Source organism: Canis lupus, chromosome 9 (genome assembly GCF_048164855.1).
Source record: "Canis lupus baileyi chromosome 9, mCanLup2.hap1, whole genome shotgun sequence".
NCBI classification, from domain to species: Eukaryota; Metazoa; Chordata; class Mammalia; order Carnivora; family Canidae; genus Canis; species Canis lupus.
The window spans coordinates 62161823-62181039 of record NC_132846.1 but is presented as its reverse complement, the minus strand read 5'-3'; the positions used below and the strand labels follow the sequence as shown (position 1 = coordinate 62181039).

Below are 19217 nucleotides of genomic sequence, written 5' to 3'. Positions count from 1 at the left end.
AAAAAAATGTTATGAACACACCAATTTAAAAAAAGAAATTAATGAATTTATTTTTTATTGGTGTTCAATTTGCCAACATCTAGAGTAACACCCAGTGCTCATCCGGTCAAGTGCCCACCTCAGTGCCCAACACACCAATTTTGAATCTTTCTTTTCTTTTTCTTTTTTTTTTCTTTTTTTTTGCCTTATATTTTTGAGATCTGTCTTTATGGATCCCCCCTCCCCCGCCCCGCCGTGTGTCTTCCCGTCTGCTAAGGTGCCGAATTACAAGTGCCACAGCGGGCAGGCAGACCGCTAGAGAAACCAGTTCCTGCCCCGGTGCCCGGTGCCGTAGAGACGCGGAGGGGCTGCAGATCCGCACACCGGCCTCGGGCGAGTTCACTTGTAGCCGCGTCTGCGGCCAGGGCTTGACCCCGGGCGCCCGCCCCCCCGCCCGTCCGCGCGCGCGGGGCCCGGTTTTGAGAGGGGCCGACGGGTCTGGCCCGGGCGGCCGGGGCCGGGGGTGCGGGGAGGTCCCGGGGCGCGCGAGCCCCCGCCCGGAGGTCCGGGCTGCAGAGCGGGCGGCGGGGCGGGCGCGCGGCGCGCACTAGGACCCAGCGGGGCTCCGGGCCCGGGTGGGAGCCGCGCCGCCGACCCCGGGCGGGCGCCGGGGCTGGAGCCGGGGTTCCGGCCGCGATCGGCTGCAGCTCGGCCGGGAGACGGCGCGACCCGGCGGCGGGGCCCCCGGCCAGTGCAGCGCCGCCGCAGCCCCCCGATGCGGCCGCGAGGAGCAGCGGGGGGGGGCCCCGGCGATCGAAGGTAACGAAAATGGGGCTCATTTCCTGCCTCCCGAGCTTGTGCTCGGCTCCAGCATTGTCACGAGAAGCCCTCGCCGTTCTGGCGGCTGCATTTTGGGGGGCATCGTTCCATTTCTGTTTGTTTGTTGTTTTTAAAGGTGTCGCCCCCTCCACCCCCCCACCCCCTCCACCCCTGCACTCTCCCGTTTCCACCTGGGTTCGGGAGTGATTTATAGAGCATGCAGCCCAGATGGGGGGGAAGATGCGGGGACATCGCAAGTTGACTATTTTTCATTAGTTTTGGCTCAAAAGTAAGTTCATTAAAAAAAAAAAAAAGAAAAGAAAAAGTTTCTCAGGAATTGGTGAATCGTCTTTCAAAAATTCTTTCGGAAGACCCGACGGATGGTTAATTTAAAAAAATGTGTTTTTTGTGTGTGTGTGTGTGTGTGTGTGTGTGTGTGTTTTTTTTTTTTTTTTCCTCCCCCAAGTAATTGATGCGATTCTGGTAATGACTTCCCAGGGCTTGACTTTTGTGGGGGGTCCCCGGGCGTTACTTTTATTTTCAAGGCACTAGCGTGTTGCATGGGGAGTTGGGCTCGGGGAGAGTTTACAGCATTTTGCTGTCGCCACTGTTTTTTTTTTTTTTTTTCTATCAGTTACCAACCGTGTCCGATCCGGGGTGTGTGTGTTGGGGGGGGGGGGTGGAGACCCCTTTGCAAACCCTGTCGCTGGTTATCCTGGTGTGACATGTACAGAGGAGAGTTTCCTTTGAGGGCAGAAGCGAGGATCTCTGTCCTTTTTTGGAGCCGCGTTGTTTTGAGGAGCAAACCCTGATCCCTGATGACTGGCTGGGAGGCTAAAGACAGACTATTTCTCATGCTTTGTTTATACTCCGGGGCTGACATTTGGGGAAGGGAAAGGCGGTCCTCCCCGGCAGCTCAGCTCTTAATTGTGGGGTCATTAATTCACTCCATTGATTAGTTTCCACTGGCTGGGCTCGGGGAGCCCCCGTGTCACAGGGCGGGCTTAAGGAGGGGACCCGTCTGCAGGCGGTCGGGACACAGGCTTGCAGATGCGAGCTGTGCCTGCTGCGGCCCCGGCTGCTGGGGCTCCCGCGCGGAGCTGTCGGGGGGCCGCTGGCTGCGCGCCCCGGGCTCGCGGAGGGAAGAGGGGACCCTGTTCCCTGGCTCCCGGGGAGGCATCCTGTTCTGTTCCTTTTGTTCGCTGTTTTTCATTGATCGCCAGCTCTGCCTTGAGAGGGGAGAGCAGCCCAGAGTGCAGAGCGGAAGGCGGCCCAGATGACTACAAACCACTTCAACTCTCACCCTGATTGGTCAGCGAGATGGAGACTTAGGAAAACAGCCACCCCGGACCTCCTTTTTTTTTTTTTTTTTTTTTTTTTTAAGTCTCGCTGTAATTTCAGGTTAGCTTTTCCCAAGCGCGCGGATTCCTGCAAGATGGCTTTTTAAAATTTCGGGTGCCGTTTGCTCGAGACAGCCTTTAAGTCTCTCCCCCCACCCCCCCCCCCGTTGTTGTCTCTATCCGGATAAAGTAGGCCATTTTGGTGACAAATTTCTTTGCAGACGTCAGCTACTAGCTTGCATTTATAGACCTATCACTTTACGATACATGCTGCATGCTTCTTTCTCCTCCGGAGCCGTACGATGCAAAGTTGTTCAACTTAGAATAATTTCTCCTTGGCGTGTGTGTGTGTGTGTGTTTTTTTTTTCTTCTCTATTTTTTTTTTTTTTTTTGACCTGGATATTTAAGCGTCGCCATTGGCAGATGGATGTTTAGCTGGATCTTTACTTGGGTCGTTTAAGTGTCCTATGCATGGACACGGATCACGCACTAAATTTAAGTCTGCCACGGTTGAAGAAAAAGGCAAGGAAGAGCAAACAAAATGAGCTTGCACACTGTTATAGGAAATTGTGGCATCTGGCTTGAGGAGGATGCGTTCCACGTCCAAGAAAAGGGGCATTCTTTGCCTTATAAGAATAGGAATTAGTAAATATTGTGGCATTGTGTATCTATAAAACCAAAAAAAAAAATGCCTAAGACCCGTGGACATCTTCATCTGAGCCTTAAAGCAGCTCAATTACAGAAGCACTGTCTCAGAAGTTGTTAAATGTATAAACACTTTTCTGATTGGCTTAAAAATTTAGACACAGGAAGTGGATGGTATCTAATAACCGATGAGTGGAGACTTGGTTGTCATGGAAACCGGGAATAGTAACCCCCACACCCCCATACACTACCATAACCACCCCCTTAAGAAAAACAGCAACAACAACAACAACAACAACAACAAAACCCTGCATGTCATCACAGATGCCTGGAGAACATGTTGGCTTCTGTAAGCTTTCCCACAGCATCTGCTGAAACCCGAGACCATGCCTGTCAGATCAAGGTCATTTTACAACAACAACCAAAAATGCAGCCTCCTGGATTTCGTAACTATTTTCTTAAAAATAAGCGAGGAAGAGAACCTCTTAAGGCGAGGATGAGCCCACGTGCTTACTTAGCAGTTTGCTACCACTGAGCTGTGCAAGGAAAGGCAAAGAAGCAGGTATTGGAGCGCTTAATTGTGGAATCAAACTGATCTGTAGGTCTGCGGTGAGAAGGAAGCTCTTTTTAGAGCCCTAAAGACTAGAGCGTTACCTGTGGCTGAGAAGTCACTTGGGGAAGGTATAAATGACGAGTTTCTGTTTGCAAGAGGGGTCCAAAGTTGAACTGTGGCAATTGAAGTCAAAGAACTGGCATTTTGGAATCCTGCACCAAGGTTTCAGGAGCAGGCATAAAGAAAGGCTGTGTCTGGTGCTTTGGGAAGTACCGGGGAGGGTGTTCTCAGTGGCTGAGCAGGAAGGAGAGAACTCCTAACTAGGGCTACACTGTGCTCAGAACTGCAGTTAGTATTTGATGAATTTAGAACAGTTCCCTCTTCTCTTGCAGATGAGAAGGCTAATCCGGAATCAAAGTTGCTAATAGTTTTCAGCATCTCAGGGAGTGAGTGGTTTCAGTGAGGTGGGTGAGGAAGGGAGAAAAGTTTGGAGACCTTCCCCCTTTTCACTTTGCTGAGTGAGGAAATAACCAAGGAGGCCCTCTCCTCGAGGTTGACTTGGGCGGTCAGCGTGGAATAATAATATAATGTCAACGCATTTCTGACGTTTCTCTAATCTTGTCAGTGGTGGCCTTTAAATTCTAAATTCTTGATATTCCTTTAGTGATGGCTTCCTGCCAATCATGATTGATTGCATTGTCCTGCTTTATCTTAATTGAAAATGGTCAGTTTTAAATCTTTCTTAACACTTGGATCTTTTTAAAAAGCAGCACATTTTCCTTGTTTTTATCAGCTAATTGCATGGGGCGGGGAGAGAGAAAGTGGAAAGAATCCTGACCGTATTTTAATGTTTATATAACATCCTGCCCCTATGCCAGAGGAAATACAGTGATAGAACAATCACCTGTTGGGTTGATGCAGCGTATATATTTCATGATCCCATGTTGTCAGATATTTAACTGACTGGGATTTGGTGAAAAAGGTTGCATTTCATGGCACAAGGCTTCTCTTTTAGCAAAGGATTTCCTGCAGGGAGCTTTCTTATCTATAAGTATGGTCATTGGCAGGAAGCAAGTCGGTTGCTTGTTTTTACAAACTGAAGGAAATGAATGGGATTTGTTGGTTTCTAGAATCTGCCTTCCTTCTCCATTGTCTGTCAAATAGTTTGCTCAGAATTTCTAAAGAGACTCCACATCTTTGGCATTTCTGTTTATTTGTTTTTGACTTTGGGGTTAGAAAAATTGGGCTTTAGACTGCTATGTACAACTTAAATTTTACCAATACAAATGAATAAGACGTTCAGTCGTGTTCAAATTCATTTTCAGTGGTCAGATGTACACATAACTCACCTGAAGCTGGCATTTTTTGATAGCTATGCCAAATTTCTAATGATTAATCCAGAATACCAACCAAATGCCAGTTTCATGGAGAGATAAAGAGAGAGGAGCATCTTCACTCTTTTCTTTGCATCCAAGAAGAAAATTCGTAAAGACTGAATGTCAGGTATATATATATGCCTCCTTTGCTGATGGGGTGGGGGGGAGCCCGAAGTGGGGGGTGAGTGTGGGAGTGTCTGTCAGTCGTACAATCCAGATGAGAAAAACAAATCTTAACCTTGAAGAGATTTCTGGTGCAAAAACTCTGGTTTACTTTTAGGATATTGTAAATAAATGGATTTGATTGTTTTACTTTATGTATGTTTCAAATTCTGGAAGAGAAAACAAGGGTGAGCTTCCTCAAAGGAAAATAAATACATAAACCTGCATTCCAAGGAAACAGCCCTGGGGGGAGGGGGAGGCAATGGGTGAAGAGCGTCTGGAGAGAATGATTTGTTGCAATGGTTTTCACACATTTTTGAAGACATCATTTTTGTTTTATATTTAGCACCAAAAGCGGAATCTTATGCAAGACCCTAGTACATGAGCGGAATAGGAACAGAGCTGCTTTGGGGGAAACCAGGAACCAGGAGCCCAGAGCCTGACGTCTTCCCCTGGGCTGTGCCCGGGGCCTCGCCCTAGAACCCTAGTACCTCCGGTGAAACAGTTTGAAAATCACTGCTTTGAAAGTGTCCAAAATATTCTCTAAAAGAACGCCCAAGGGAACGGCTTGCAGAGCCCTGGAACCTCTTTCGCTGAAGAGAGAACTTCTACCCTGACAGTTTAAGAGGCGCTTGTGCTCAGAGTGAGTAGGAAAAAGGCCTGTATACCGTGTCCTCTAATAAGCCAGCATGTCTATAGCGAGTGATTGGACTGGCTGTCGGTATGAAAGAGCCCCGGACCAGTCTGTAGGAAGGGAAGGGAGAGGGTGTTTTGGGGGTTACTTCCAAACCAGGGCCCCCCTTCCTTTATGAGTCATGGGAACGTCTCACAGAGCCATTTGAAAGTACTTGGTTGCGATTCTTCCAGAATACGTGGATTTACTCTGTTGCCACCTCGGGATCTGTTATATCACTGTTACTCTAGTTGTCAGCGAAAATTATTTCATATTAAGTGTCGTTGATGAAATGAAAGTTTGCCAAGCTATATAATCTGCTTGGCAGACTCAGTAGTGTTTTGAGTGTTGAGTAAAATGATAACACACAGATGATGTTTGAATATCATCAAATATAGTCGCATTATCTCCTCTCTTGTGCGAGTTACTGAAACGGCAGTGTCAGGGTTGGGCTCTCTTAAACATCCCGGAGCTACGAGTACTAAGATTTCTAGGTGTGGTGGATGGAGAGGTCCTCTTCTGCTCCACTCTGGATTTTCAGGACCCCTCGGTTCACGTGAGCGCTGTTAGAGAAGCGAGGAGGAATCAGTGGACTCTTCTGGCAAACTGTGGTGCCTCCTGCTTCTTGTGGCCACTGCCATCCTCCGTGCATCACTCGTTCCCTGAAGGATGCTCAGGGAGGGAGTTTGTAGAAGTAGGAAGGACAGGAGCGCCTGGGTGGCTCCGTGGTTGAGCATCTGCCTTGGGCTCAGGCCCTGATCCCAGGGTTCTGGGATCGAGTCCCGTACTGGGCTCCCCGCAGGGAGCCTGCTTCTCCCTCTGCCTCTGTCTCTGCCTCCCTCTGTGTGTCTCTCGCGAATAAATAAATAAAATCTTTTTAAAAAGAAGTAGGGAGGACAGACCCCTCTCTGCATTCTCCTTTTCCTCCGCTCTGCTTATAAGTTCCTGTTACCTGCCTGGGGTTGGAAATGGCAATTAGAATAATCGGTGTTCTGGGAAGTCGCAGGTCTTCCAACAGTTTGTGCTGGAACTTTTCCTTTTTCTTTCTTTTCTTTGTAAAGTAGGCTCCACATTCACCGCTGGAACTTTTCCGTTTTCTTTCTTCCTTTTCTTTGTAAAGTAGGCTCCACATTCACCGTGGGGCTTGGACTCACACCCCTGAGATCAAGTGTCCTGGGCTCTACCCACTGAGCCAGCCAGGCGCCCCCAGGGGAACTTTTTCTTTCTTTTTTTTTTTTTTTTAAGAAAATATTTCCTCTACAAAGATGAAACTAGGAAGAGCACAAAATAGTTGGAGGTGGTAGTGGATGGAGAGAAAATGATTGTGGTTGACTTTTATTTGTTGAGTTGTGTGGAAGAAAGCTTTTCATGTGTAGGCTGTTTAAAGCTATCTTATTCCCCCTCCCACTGCATTTCAAAGAAGAGTGAGTGTGTACCCGCAGAAACCAATGGAACTGTCCCAAGGCAACCAATGGAACTGTCCCAAGGCGTATTCATGAAAATAGACCAGTGATTCCTCTTGAGTGAGCATTTAAACTCTGAGGTTCTTGGGGACTTGTGTTTCCCAACTCAAGGATATGATCCAGTAACTGGGACCTGGCAGGAACTGCTGATACAGGACTCCAGACATTATGCAGAGTGTGCGCTGGGTACCTTTGTGGATGTCACTTCCTTAAAATTCGGATAACAGCAAGTCCTCCTTAAAGAGAGGATTTTAGTTTAAAAAAAAAAAAAGAAAGAAAAAGAAAAAAAAGAGGATTTTTTTTAATTTTAATTTTTTTTTAAAGATTTTATTTATTTATTCATTCATGATAGACATAGAGAGAGAGAGGAGGCAGAGACCCAGGCAGAGGGAGAAGCAGGCTCCATGCCAGGAGACTGATGTGGGACTCGATCCCGGGACTCCAGGATCACACCCTGGGTCAAAGGCAGGTGCTGAACCGCTGAGCCACCCAGGGATGCCCAATAGAGGATTTTAGTATGTTATACCAGATAGATTTTAGATGATCTCAGGTATCTCTTCACACCTGGCAGTTTCTGATTCCGCAAACTGGACATTTTTGCAGCCTTTAAAACAATTACCGTTTAATGACTAATACAAATCTCTGAGTTAAAGTAGTCACGTTGTTTCGTGGGACTAGATTGAGCATTTATGATGGTCTCTTGAAAAAGAAAGAAGTTGCCCTGGGTAAGTTTGGCAATATTGGGTAACAGAAAAAATTGTGTGACACTGGTAAGAGGCTTTTCTTTACAAGCGCCTCCCTGGGGTGCCTGGGTGGCCCAGGTCTTGATCTCAGTATCCTGGGGTTGAGGCCTGCCTTGGGTACTGCGGTCAGCGGGAAGTCTCCCTCTGCCCCTCCTCCTGCTCATGTGCGCTCTCTCTCAAATAAATAAATAAATAAATAAATAAATAAATAACATCTTTTTTAAAAAAAGGTACCACCCCTATATGACTTTAATTGATTCTTAGAATAATCTAGTTTTCATATACCACTACTGTTGTTACTACTCAGTAATGATAAATATGCATTAATGTCCCGTTTTACAAATGAAGAAACTGAGGCCCTGTGTTCCTAGGGCCACATACTCATTGGTAGCCAAGCAGTTCTCGTAACTCCCAAATTCCAGGCATTTTTTTTTTCCCTACCTCACTGGGGCTACCTCACAACTGTTCAACCATTTCTGTTCCAGGGTTGATGACTTCCCCTTCCATGCTTGAAATGGAACCTCCTCCTGGGAAAAATCAGAGGGCGGGGTAGGGAATATTTGATGTGATTTTGGCAAGAAGTAGGGTTTAGCTTCGTGACATTCTGTGTTCCCACGTCTGGCTGTTAGGGATGCAAGGGGCTTTGTAGTTCCCTTGACAGAGACTTCCGTAATTCCTCTTCATCTTCTGAATTTTCTTTCATCTACCTCTGAGCGCATTCACCTCCTTGGTAAACCAAAGGCTCTTACCACAGGGATGTGACTTTCCTGAATTACCCAAGTATTACACCTGGCCTTTCTGTTGTGGCCTCCACAGAAAGAGATTTCCTGGGACATTCACTTTTGTAATTCCTGTGAGCTGCCCAACACACTCAGAGGTGCAAATGCAGTGACATCTCCTTTGTTTTCTGAATAAAAACCAGTGGGCCTAACTTGTCAGATTAGCGGGTTGTCTGGTATCTCCTTCTTGGGGGCCCCCCTACCCCTAACTCCTAGAAACCCCATATGGCTTTGTACAGACCCAAGTGGAGCGGGGTCACTTTGACTTCCTCATCTAAGCCCAGAGCTCTGCTTCTTGCAAGCTGGCAGAGCAGACTTCAGCCAGAGAAAGTTCCTGGGGGACTTGTTTATGCCATTGGCCGCAGTCAGAGGTTGGGCTGGCGCACGCTGGGATGTCAGCCCTGAACGGGAGGTGGCCAGGGCATCACCACCTCCTATGACTGCTCTTATTCTTTCACTCTTTCCACCAGAAAGGTTGACATTTTAGAAGAATGATAATTTTATTTATTTATTTATTTATTTATTTATTTATTTATTTATTTATTTATTTTTAAAGATTTTATTTATTTATTCATGAGAGACACAGAGGCAGAGGCAGAGCCAGAGCCAGAGGGAGAAGCAGGCTCCCTGCGGGGAGCCTGATGTGGGACTCCCTCCCGGGACCCCAGGATCACGCCCTGAGCCGAAGGCAGATGTGCAACTATGGAGCCACCAGGGCATCCCAGAATGATCTATCTATCTATCTATCTATCTATCTATCTATCTATCTAAAGATTTTATTTATTTATTCATGAGAAACACAGGGAGAGAGAGAGAGGCAGAGACACAGGCAGAGGGAGAAGCAGGCTCCATGCAGGGAGCCCGACGTGGGACTCGATCCCGGGACTCCAGGATCAGTCCTGGAGCCACCCAGGGATCCCCTGATCTTTTTTAAATAATCCTCTGAACTTCAAAATGAACGAAGGCCCTGGGAAAATGTTTTTTTTCAGTCCAAACAAATGAGAGCAAGAGATGTAGCGCAAGTTCCAAGCATCCAGGCAGAAATTGTGAATGAGGGCATTCATTTGGTTGTGGTTTTTCTCTGTTGCCACCGTTTATCCCGTTTCCCAGGTTGGAAAACTTGTCCACCTACTTGTTCTAGATCCATGTATCTAACTTACCACCGGGGCTGCTTGCTGCTTTCTTGGAAATCCACCTTCTATTCATCTCCTCCTCTTGAGTTCTGGTGCCTCATGCCGGGGACACTGCAGGTCACCTTGAAGGGGCTCTGTCCCTCCTGGTCCCTTGCCTTCCTAGGGACTCTTGCAGACCAGTCGCCCCCAGAACCCTCTGGAAGTGCCTTTACCCCTTAGAGCTGTGCGTGACCTTGACCTAAGACCCAGTGATATGGAAATAAGACTGAGTAACGTGGAAATCCTGAACGGGTCATTGTGAAATCCTAGAGTCCCGGAGAAGCACTTGGCATGGAGCCTGGCACGTAGTCACAAATTATTGTAGCGATTTGTATTATTGTGTTGTTACCGTTGTTAGGGCCCTCGGCTCCTGAGAGCCATGGCGGGTGCTGGCTCTCTGTTGCCCACCTTACCAAGTCTTCCTTTGTCTTTCAAGACCTTCTGTGGTCTGGCCCTCCCTGTTAGGGCTCAGGGAATGCTTCTGGAACTGATCCCTGAATTTGCTCTCTCCTTCCAGCTCCCCTGACCTTGTTTATATTGTCCCTGGTTCCTATGATCCTCTGACCACAACCTTCTTCCTCCATTCACATGTTGGAAAGACACCAGTTTTACCCATCCTGCAACTCCAGTATATAGAGAAAATGCAATTTATTCGTTTTTTTCTACAGTAAACCTTCTTCCCCGGCACATACCCATTTATTATATCAGGAAAAAGAATAACTTTTTTTTTTTTTAGATTTTCTTAATTTATTTGATGGGGGGTGAGGAGAGCACAAGCAGGGGGAGCAGAAGGCAGTGAGAGAGGGAAAAGCAGACTCCCTGCTGAGCAAGGACCCTGATTGTGGGGGCTCAATCTCAGGACCCCGGGATCATGACCTGAGCCCAAAGCAGACACTTAACTGACTGAGTCACCCAAGCACCCCAAGAATAATAACTTCTGATCCTCTTTTAAAACTCAGTGTGGTCAGATAATCCACTTGGTCTCTTATAGTATTTCTAGTCTTCCTAGGAGAATAATGCCCATTTGCTCATGTTGCCCCCACTCCTTTGTCTGATGGTGTGTGTGTGGGAAGTAGTGTTGAGCACATTCCTTCCTTGTATTTCTGATTGAGGTGAGCAGATTCAGGCTCCTTAGGTGGGGTGACCACTGTTCCTGGGGGCTAAGTCTCTCGCCCACTGGTGCTTCTTGTTTTATACGAGCAGCTGAAGCCTGTGACTCTTATTACATGTAGTCTAATCCAGTGATTTTCAATGACCCACAATAAGATATAGACCCATGCTCTCTAAAATAAATAAATCTGGGGATCCCTGGGTGGCTCAGCGGTTTAGCACCTGCCTTCAGCCCAGGGCATGATCCTGGAATCCCGGGATTGAGTCCCATATCGAGTTCCCTGCATGGAGCCTGCTTCTCTCTCTACCTGTGTCTCTCATGAATAAATAAATAAAATCTTAAAAAAAACAAAACTATTTATTTATTTATTTATTTATTTATTTAATTTATTATTTTTTAAAAAACTGTGCGTGACCTTGACCTAAGATCCAATGACATGGAAATAAGACTCAGCTCAGCCTCCTCCTCCTCCCACCCAGCCCCTGACCTCACCACTCTCTCTGCTTGGGCCTGCTGTCGCACTGGGCTGATGAAGCTGTGCCCCACACTGGTGTGGGTCATCTCTTCTCAGGGCTCCAAGGGGTATAGGGAGATGGGCACAAGGACGTCTCTTAATGGTACTTTCTGCAGTCAGGAGGCAGTCACCCAGGAGGGGTCAGGCCAAGCAGGAGCCACTCTATCCACTGTCCTCTTTTTCTTCTCTCCTATTTCTTTCCCATAATTATCTGGACCCAGAAAGGGGTGGACGTCCCCTTAGCTCCCCTCCTCCTTGCACCCTGAAGGCAGATCAGGGACTGCTCTGTCCCTGATGGGTGAGATTAGTGTCTTCTGCCATCTTCTGGTAGATTCTTTTGTGTTGGGTCCTCTAGATTCCTGGTAAATGGTGGAAAATCCTGTCCTGGGACAAAGCCTGACTTTCAAGGCTGTGGAATTTCTGCCTGTGATAGCGTCTCCTAGTTTCCTATCTGTCTATTCTGTGCAAATTTTAGCGGGGATCAGCTAACGATCACAATTCTAAGACTCCGTTGCAGCTAAGAATGGCAAAATTCTAGCTTCTGGGATTCGAGTAGATGTGTGGGGTGTCCGTGTGGTTTGTGTCCTTGTTTTTCTTTATAGCTTTATCACATACTTTTTTTTTTTTTAGCCCAAAACTACAATATTGTTCAGTTTTTCATGCTTTGGTACAAATGAAAACATTATAGATACGTGTATGTGTGTGTGTGTGTGTGTGTGTGTGTGTGTTTGTACTGTCTCATGGTTTAAAATGTTTCTTATTAGAAACAAAATGAAAAACCTCTGTATTATGGAAACTTCAAAAAGTGCCTGTGACAATTTATAATCCTCACAGTAGTGAATAGGTTTTTTTTGTTGTTGTTTCATGTTCTCAAGACATTTAATATTGTCAGACTGTAGAAGTTCTGCTAGTATAATAAGTGTGAAATAATCTCATTGTTATTTAAATGGTTTTGGTTATTAATAAGTTTTGAATATCTTTTCATAAGTTTATTGGTTATGTATGTTTCTTCGTTTGTAAAGTTCCTATTTGCCTTTCATCTTGTAGTCAGAAACTTTTAGTTTCTTAGATCTTCTCTGTAGTATCTCTTTCTGTTTATTTTCCACTTGTATCTTTATTCTTTTTACTTTTTTGTGTTTATTATATTTTTGAATTTCCTAAAGTGACAGCTTTTGAAGTTTTCTTTTCTATTTTTTCTTTTAAATATTTTATTTTAAAGTGATCTCTATACCCAACATGGGGCTTGAACTCAGGACCCTGAGATCAAGAGATGCAGCCTCTTCTGACTGAGCCAGTCAGGTGCCCCAGAAGTTTTCTTTTCTAATGCAAAAATACAAGCTGTAAATGACCTATATTAGTGCTGTTTCAGGAATTGTTATATGTAAAATTTTCACTGTTGTTCAGTTCTAATTAACTCCTAAATTTATTATGACTTTTTGTCTATGAATTATTTAAAAGTGTTTTGTATCTTTCAAGTTATTTTTTTCATTATTGATTTCTAACCATTGTATTTTTGTCATAGAAAACAGTCTTATGATGTCAATTATGGAACATTAAGTCAAGCTTGTTAACCTAATTTTTAAATCTTTACTATTTTTATCAATACTTTGCTGATGTATTTTTAATTGAGAGAGAGAGAAGTGAACTAAAATTTCTCATTGAGAGTAGATTATCACTTTTCTTCATATATTTTGAAGTTGCATTATTTGGTGTATATATTTAGAATTCTTCTGTCATCTTGGAGAATTGAATCTTTTATTATTATGAAGGAATGCACTTTAATGTTCATACTGCTTTTTGTCTTCAAGTGTATTTTGTCTGATGTTCATGCAATAATACAAGACAATCGTGGGAAATAATCAGCTTCCTCTTTATTAATTCTTGCTGCTTGTTTTTCCATCCTTTGTTTTTTTAAACTCTTTGTATCCTAGTATTTTGGATATATCTTTTATACATGACATAAAGGTATATAATGTTTTTAGGCAGCCTGTAAATACTGAAATATGTAATGTTTATATTTTGTAATTATGCATGTTTCAATTTACTCCTTCATGTTATTTTATCCTTTCCATTTGTTTTGCCTCTTCCACGTTTCTTTTTCTTTCATTTCTTGCCTTCTTTTGAATTGATGAGGTTTCCTTTCTTATTTTATTTTTTTCTATTGTGGTTTTGAAGTTTTACACTTTTACTATTCTTTTAGTGGTTCTCTGGAAGTTTGGGCAGGTATACTTATCAAAGTCTAAACCTAATTCATATCTTTCCTTTCCTCCCAAACAATGAAAGAATGTTAGGCTACTTAACTCTAGTCTCTGCCCCCCACTTCCCAACTTAGGTCCCATTTTTGATCAGTGTTTTAGTTGTATCTTATTTTTTTTTAAACTTCACACATTAGACATTACTATTTTATTCAGCTTTACCTACATATTTACTACTTTTTTTGCTTATAATTCCTTCCTCTGCCCCCAGTGACTTACTCCTGAGGGTCACTTCTCTTCTTAGATTTCACTTAGAGAGGATAGGTTGAGGGAAAACTATTTCAGTTACTGTTTGTTGGGAAGTTCTATTTTTTTCCTGTTTTCTAAAAATATAGTTTTGCTAGGTATAAAATCTTTTTGGTAGATATACAATTTAGTTATTTTTCTGTCAACATGTTAACAATTTTCTGTTGTTTTCTGATTTCCTCTTCTGAGAAGTCAATACTAAATCTAATTGTTGCTTGTCATTGAAGGGTATTCTTTTTTCAGTAGTACTTTATGGCTGTTCTTAAGATATTTTATTGTCTTTGGTGTTCTGTGGTTTTATTGTAAAATATCTAGATGTGAATTTCTCTTCTATGTATTTATTTTGCATGGGATTTTTCTGGGTTTTGTGTATTTGTAGATTGAATTTTTTCATCAGTTCTTGAAGATTCTCAGGTTATTGTCCCTGCTCTCTACTCCTCTTTTCTACTTCTAGATTTCAGAATAAGTATATGTTAGACTTTTGTTCCTTGTCTTCTCTATGTTTTAACCTCTTTTTCATGTTTTCTGTCTCTGTCTTTAGTATCTCTATGTGTTAGGGTCTAGATATTTTCAGTGTTTGTCATTTTCCACTATCCAATCTGTCTGATCTTGCCGGCAGCTTATATTACTTATTTCCTTCTATTATTTAAACATTTATTTTATATTGTGTGTCTGATGATTTGAAAGTTTGAAGTCTTTGTGTGTTCATTTCTACTATCTCTTGTTTCTGCTAGTTGTTAATGTTGCTTTGTTTCCTTATGCATGTGTGTATGGGGGTTTTGTCTTATTTTACTGTGACTTAATTTCTTTTTTTGTGTGTGACTTAATTTCTTTCTTTTCTTTTCTTTCTTTCTTTCTTTTTCTTTTTTCTTTCTTTCTTTCTTTCTTTCTTTCTTTCTTTCTTTCTTTCTTTCTTTCTTTCTTTCTTTCGACTTTGTCAATGGGAATTCTTTGAGGTTTGCACTGAGGTGAATTCTCTAGATTTTGCATTTGTTTCTGCCAGGTGCATGGCATCATAAACGATCTGCAAAGCGAGGGCTTAAAACTTTCAACTTGAGGTTTGGGGAATAATCACATAATCAATTCATATTCAGAAATCCTGTGAGGGCTCTCTTGTGATTACAGATTTTCAGTAAAGACTTTTCTCTCTTCTACTCAATACTAATTTTGGAGACAGGCAATCCTGGTGGCCTTTTGGAGTCCTATTATAGCAGAGTACCTCCTAGTATACTTTCTTCGTACCTTGGTGAGTCCTGGCTTTGTGCTACCAAGATTATTTGCTGTCCCCTATGCTGTGCTTTGTTATAAAAACAGAAGCTCAAGTTCTCCTGTTTGTTACATGCCTTCAAGGTGAAAGCTGATGTAATTGCTATGCTCTGGTATGCCTCATTTTCTTGTTGGCTCATACTAACATCATTTCAAACTATTTTGAAGAAGTATTTTGTTCAGCATCTTTAGTTGTTTGAAGGATTGGACAGGTATCTTTTTTGCCATAGTGCCAGAAAAGGAACTCCCATCCTTCTTTCTCTTTGTCTTCCTTCTTTAATAGTGCCCGAACATATGAATGCCTCTGGGTAACTAGAGTAGGGATCGCTGTGTGCATAAAGCAATAGAGAAAAAGCACAATCATTATTTTCAAAGTATTACTTCCTTCTACACATAATTTAAGCTCTAATTTGTATTAGTTGAGGTAATACTATCTGCTTCAATAAAACCAACAGTGCAATGAATCAAAACAATTCAACTTTATTCCTTACATATCCAAAGTGAGTGTCCTAACTGGAGAATGGCTCTCATTCAGGTGGTGATTTAGGGAACCAGGCAGTTTTCATTCTGTGGCTCTGCCATATTCAACCAATAGCTCTCAAGGTCATTGGGCTACTTTGGATCACAGTAGCAGAAAAGGGAAAGAACATAGAAATTTAGGAGTGACAGATTTTTACTGGCCATCCTAGATGGGCACCCTCCACTTCCTTTCCCCATAACCAGCTGATACTTGGTAGGATTGTCACATCTGCCTGCGAGGAGGCTTGCTGGGAAAGGTAGTCTGGATGTGTGCCTAGGAGGAAGAAGAACAGGTGTAATAAACAGCCGGTCTGTCTGTGCCATGTATTTCTTTTCTGAAACTTTGGCCTAACCTGTTTCTCACTTCTCTGAGGGCCTTTTTCACTTAAAATCAGTGACACCAAGTTTAGGATTTAACCGTCCTGAATTATTTCATGTTCATCCAGTTTAAATCCCCAACTATATAATAACTTCCTGGAGGGTGTGAGTTTTGTGCTGAACATTTGAAAATGTGCCTTGTCACACAGTTTTGAACACACAGTATGCGCTACAGAAATTAAACCCCCAAATGAAAGGAGAGCATTCTTTTGTTTTAAGGAGATGAATGCTAATGTATTTAGGGATGCAGCATTGTGATCTGCAACTTATTTATTAATGTTATTCCTTTACATTTTTTCCTTAGACTTGAAATTTATCAAAATAAACATTTGGAGAAAAAAACTTTGAATTCCCTGAAGTTTGAAGTGGGCACTACACACAATAGTGGCATTTCCACGAGGGGGTCATTTTAATCTATCTCACTTGATTCTTCTGAAATGTCTTGCTGTCAGCCCTCTTGGTATCCTCCAGGTTGTTATGGAAATTTATCCCATTCTTCTGGAAATATTCGTTGAGGTCTATGAGGTGCTAGATACTGTGGAGCAGATGGTTCTAGGGGTGTGAGATAAGTTCCTGTCCCAGAGCCAATCAGGTGAGGGGGTACAAACAAACTGCTTTGAGTGGAGAAAGACCTTTGCAGTTGATTCTGTATTTGATACAGCAGTGGTGAGGTTCTAGTTGTTTTTTTTGTTTGTTTGTTTGTTTGTTTGTTTGTTTTTTTTATAGGATGGGGAGGATCAAGGCTTGGTGCAATCTTAAGTCCTTTAGGAGGGACTTTTCATTTCTTTTTCCTTTACTTTTAGGCCTTACTTGAGACTAGCCCTTTTCCAGGCAAGTCGCAAACCAGCAAGTTGAGTGTAGCTCTTATACATTCTCTAGGGCCACAGATAATCCAGCCGAACTGGACCCTGACTTATTGGCCTCAGTATCACTCTCTGCTTGAGTTGAACTCATTTCTTTGTTGCTAGGCTCTATGTTTTCAATTCTCTATTTTTATTTTCTGTTGCTATTGGTCTTAGTAAATGAGAATGACATATGGACTTGAGTTAAACTGTTGGAATCATCGTTTGTTTTCTTTTCATTGCATAGTTTTCTTTCTGTACTGTACTGCACTGTGGATGGGAAAATACACTGACATCTTAGTACTCTAATCTATTATCCACCTGCTCGGATGCAAGCACAATGCATGTGGCAAATTACTTTATATGCCAATAAAGCCTGTGTTTTGGAAAAATGTTGGGCTGTTTATATTCAAAACATTGTTTTGAATCAAGCCATCTAAAATATGCAGATTAGGAATAGGAAGTGGTGTCCTGGATAGCATCCTCAAAATTCCAGGAAGGGTCAGGCTGCAAAATACAAGATGTGATGAGTCTATAATTAGGTGTAGACCAAGTTTTATTTGCCTGAGCACCTCCTCGGACTTAGCTCTGGCACTGGGCAGAGAATAGCTCTTGAGTCCAGAGGAGTTCACTTTAGATGATGACCCAGCAGGTAGATGTGGCTCCCTCAGTAGCCAAGACAGAGCAAGCCATTGTTTCATTCGTGGAACAGGACATAGAATTTCTGGCAGGTAAGAGGAGTACAGCATTTTTAATAAAATTGATGAAGTGCAGAGGGGTGGGTGCACAGTGCTCTTCTTGGAAATTGTGTCTATTATATTCTTAATTCTAAAGCTTCTCTCTTTAGAATTTTTTCTTGTGTTTGAGAAAGTTACCAAAACTACTCCTTTGGAGGTTCTGAGTCTTAGCCAAAGACATTAATGATATATACAGCCCAGGACCTAGCATACAGGGTAGAATTAATTTATATACATATATATGGATTTATTTATTTATCTTTAGGGAGAGAGAAAGCATAAGCATGGGAAGGACAGATGGAGGGGAGAGAGAGACAGAGACAGAGAGAGAGAGAGAGAGAGAGAATCCTCAAGCAGAATCCCCGTGAGCATGGAGCCCGATGCACGATATGGTCCTGTGACCCCAAGATCATGACCTGAGCCAAAATCAAGAGTGGAATGCTTAACTGACTGAGCCACCCAGGTGCCCCGTTAAATTAATTTATATTTTTAAAAGCAGAGTACTCTGTGCAGTATTATTGGGGTGACATATATCCTGACTTGTTTGTAATAGTTTTGGTGTATGCCTACTGCCTCAGTGTAATGACTCCTTTTATTTTCAAAGTCATTGTGGTTTATATGATAAATTATTGTCATCTTACATATAGTGGTAGTCAGTGTATCTAGCAATAGTAGATCTGATTTGTTCAGACCAGCTCATCTGCTGAGAAAAGCTGCTTAAAATTAAAAAGAAAAAAAGTTTGGAAGCATTGGAGAGTCATCAAGGCAATGAGGAATGGTAAAGCCAAGATTCAGGAAAGGAAAGCCCTAAGAGATGAGCACAGCTTTTGGATCTTTTTCTTGAGACAGTTGTCACTTCCAAAATTAGTAGCCAAGAGACTAAAAAACTTAGCAGAGCTTTCAACAGACTCATGTGATTGGGGGCATTTTAACTGTATTCAAGTCCTGCCAAGGAGCAGAAGCCCTAGTAAACAACCTGGGGTTTCATTTGGAACCCTGAGTCAAGACAAACCAGAAATAGAAAAACTCACACAGGAACTGAAGCCAAAAATCAAATATTTTCAGATTAGTGTCCCTAGCTTAGTTGCTTGCCAGAAACAAAAGTTAAAATCCTCTCTGGAGGAAGATACATCTTACAGAGCCTCATGTTGTTACTAGAGTTTTTCATGTACTGTATCTATCACCTGGTGAAAAATAACTAGACCTATGAGAAGACAAGACATGATTTAGAAAATCAACAAATAAGACATACCTGAAAGTGTTTGTCTTTCTCTGAGTGACTTATTTCACCTACCATTATATCCTCTAGGCTCATCCATGTTGTAACAAATGGCAAGATCTCATTCTTTTTTATGGCCGAGTAATATTCCATTGTATGTTTATATCTATATATCACATCTTCCTTATCATTCACATGTGGAATTTAAGAAATGAAACAAATGAACAAACAAATGAACAAAGAGATAAAAAATCTGACTTGAAAACAGAGAACAATTACTTGTGGTTGCCAGAGGGGAGGTGGGTGGGGAGATGGGTGAAATAGATAAAGTGGATCAAGAGCACACTTCTACTGATGAGTACTGAGATATGTACAGAATTGTTGAATCGGTATGTTTTATACCTGAAACTAATATAACACCATATG

At 42.7% G+C, this 19217-nt stretch overlaps 1 protein-coding gene across 8 annotated transcripts in view; it reads left to right on the top strand.

Moving 5' to 3' along the window:
- Window positions 1-669: 669 nt before the first annotated feature.
- The window catches only part of FOXN3 (forkhead box N3), a 393365-nt gene continuing 374817 nt past the window's right edge, over window positions 670-19217 (top strand). For 6 of the 8 annotated variants that reach the window (XM_072839648.1, XM_072839646.1, XM_072839645.1 and 3 more), the window contains exon 1: window positions 670-798. The gene's annotated coding sequence lies outside the window, so the exon portion shown is untranslated. Of the gene's footprint in view, window positions 799-17384; window positions 17567-19217 lie in introns of those variants that run through there. The other 2 variants (XM_072839649.1, XM_072839647.1) reach the window with 2 other exon arrangements.